The sequence below is a fragment of the Oryza sativa genome, chromosome 7 (assembly GCF_034140825.1).
Source record: "Oryza sativa Japonica Group chromosome 7, ASM3414082v1".
NCBI lineage: Eukaryota > Viridiplantae > Streptophyta > Magnoliopsida > Poales > Poaceae > Oryza > Oryza sativa.
The window spans coordinates 27,487,243-27,490,136 of NC_089041.1; the positions used below are offsets into that span (position 1 = coordinate 27,487,243).

Consider the following 2,894-nt stretch of genomic DNA (forward strand, 5'->3'; position numbering starts at 1 on the left):
GGCATATCGACAAGAGGTACGCAAGTTGGAAGACAAGTTCGATGGACTCGAGCTCAGTCACGTTCTACGACACAACAATGAAGCCGCCGACAGACTTGCCAACTTTGGATCCAAGCGTGAGGCGGCACCCTCTGATGTTTTCGTCGAACACCTTTATACGCCGACAGTACCTCACAAAGATACTACCCAAGTTGCGGGCACTCATGACACAGCTATGGTTGAAGTAGACTGGCGAGAGCCCCTCATACGATTTTTGACTTCTCAAGAACTCCCCCAAGACAAAGATGAAGCCGAGCGGATTTCAAGGCGGAGCAAACTTTATGTTTTGCATGAAGCCGAGTTATACAAGAAAAGCCCTTCAGGAATTCTGCAACGCTGCGTATCTTTAGAAGAAGGGAGACAATTGCTAAAAGACATACATTCTGGGATATGCGGAAACCATGCTGCTGCACGCACCATTGTCGGCAAGGCTTACCGGCAGGGTTTTTTCTGGCCTACTGCAGTGTCCGATGCCGACAAAATTGTGCGCACATGTGAAGGTTGCCAATTTTTCGCCAGACAAATTCATCTACCAGCTCAAGAGTTGCAGACTATCCCGCTGTCTTGGCCGTTTGCGGTTTGGGGGCTCGACATGGTTGGCCCGTTTAAAAAGGCAGTCGGCGGTTACACGCATCTCTTTGTGGCCATTGACAAATTCTCCAAGTGGATTGAAGCTAAACCGGTTGTCACAATCACAGCAGATAATGCGCGAGACTTCTTCATCAACATTGTGCATCGATTTGGAGTGCCCAATCGGATCATCACTGATAATGGCACACAATTCACTGGCGGAGTTTTTAAAGACTTTTGTGAAGACTTTGGAATTAAGATTTGTTATGCCTCAGTGGCACACCCCATGAGCAATGGACAGGTGGAGCGAGCCAATGGCATGATACTTCAAGGGATTAAAGCGCGTGTTTTTGACCGGCTAAAACCCTATGCCGGCAAATGGGTGCAACAGCTGCCATCAGTACTTTGGTCTTTGCGAACTACACCCAGTCGGGCCACAGGCCAGTCACCTTTTTTCCTTGTCTATGGGGCAGAAGCAATGTTGCCAAGTGAAGTTGAATTCGAGTCTTTGCGCTTTCGAAATTTCCGTGAAGATCGCTACGAAGAGGACCGAGTGGATGACTTGCACCGACTGGAAGAAGTCCGCGAAGCAGCTTTGATTCGGTCGGCTCGATACTTACAAGGGTTGCGGCGTTATCATAATCGCAATGTTCGATCCCGCGCCTTTTTAGTCGGCGACCTGGTTTTGAGGAAAATTCAAACTACACGGGATCGGCACAAGTTATCTCCTTTATGGGAGGGGCCATTTATCATCTCTGAAGTCACCCGGCCAGGTTCCTATCGACTTAAGCGAGAAGATGGTACTCTCGTCGACAACTCTTGGAACATTGAACATCTTCGTCGTTTCTACGCTTAAGTTTATCATTGTACCTCCCTATCTTGACTGTCAACATCAAGTTTTCTTCTTGAAGTTGTCAGTTGGGGGCTATTATCATAATAATGGAGTGTGATCTTTTATCAATTCAATTTGCTTACTTGGTTTATCATTGCCTTGTTCGATTTTTCTACTTAGTCTGCGAGGACTGAAAGTTTTTAATAGCTTCTTTGGGTTTTAGGCTCAACAAAGCTTGATAAAAGCTTTTAAGAAATCAAAGATTTGGCTAGAACTATCAAGCACAGCATAAATACACCAGTATTGTACAAATTGAGCCTCCATTTGCTACATTTACACTCAGTCAGAATCAGTCCTTTCATCATCAGAGTTATTATTGCTCGGCTGAAGGTCGTTGTTGCGGAATTGCTCTACAACATCACTTGCAATCTTGTCAGCCGCACTTTGAGCATTACTGATAAGATCAAGAGCAGCTTCTTCACTTGTCCCGTCTGCAAAGCCATCAATGGTATCAATTTCAATCCTCGGGTACAAGGATTTGGTCATCGCCAATGCCATACTAGCTCCCATACTTCCAGCTTTCTTGATATTCTTGAAATATACATCCGGTGCAACTCTCAGCTTGTCAAAGATTTCGGTTGCGTCAAGTGCACTCGGACCACTGTTATTAAGGAACATAGCTTGGACGAGTGGTGTAGCGACATTGGCGACTTCGTCTCTTGCTCCTTCAAGCTTCTTGATCTTACCAACCAGGACATCAAACTGAGCTTGAGATTTGATTTTACGGTCTACAAAACACATTTATAATAAGAATCTGCTGCATTAAAGAGAGGACAGTTCAGATTGTCAGCTGGCAGTACCTTCAACCTCCTTCAAGGCTGAGTCCCTTTCTGCAGCCAGTTCTGCTTTGTCTTTTTTCAAGGCTTCTATTTGCTTCTCCATTTGAGCCATCCTGGTGGCTTGCGCTGTTTGAAATCCAAATGTTTGAGGATCCAGTTATGACAGCATAAATCAATGGAACAGATCTGGAAGATTACCTTTTGATGAACCACTCAGCTCGAAGTTGGAGTCCTGGAGCTGTGCAATTCGCTCCCTTAATTCCTTCTCCGTTTTCTTGGCATGCTCCTTGGCCTCGTGTAGCTGTTCCCTAACGGCTTCAAGAGTTCCCAAATGTGGAACCAGCTTTTCTAAGGTTGCAGTCTTGGCTTCATTACGAAGATGGATTCTCTGCACGGTGGTTCATGGATTAGTTTTGCTAACGAGAAAACAAAGTCATCAAAGGCAGTCACCTAGAAGACTTACATTCACAATGCGAGTGGCTTCTCCAAGTACTTTCTTCAGCTGGCACACTTCCTCATCTTCTTTTTGGCGATTTATAACAATGCCGGAAACTTGAGAGTTCTCGTCCCACCATTTGAGTAAGATAGGAGGACGAGAGTCATTAGCTGCCTTT

General features: G+C 45.4%; 1 long non-coding RNA gene across 1 annotated transcript; it reads right to left on the reverse strand.

Moving 5' to 3' along the window:
- Positions 1-1,832: 1,832 nt before the first annotated feature.
- On the reverse strand, positions 1,833-2,332 carry LOC136357361 (uncharacterized). Its single transcript, XR_010742680.1, has 2 exons — positions 2,302-2,332; positions 1,833-2,229 (listed from the first exon to the last, which is right to left on the reverse strand). It is a non-coding gene; the product is annotated as an uncharacterized lncRNA (long non-coding RNA).
- Between the last annotated feature and the right edge of the window lie 562 nt (positions 2,333-2,894).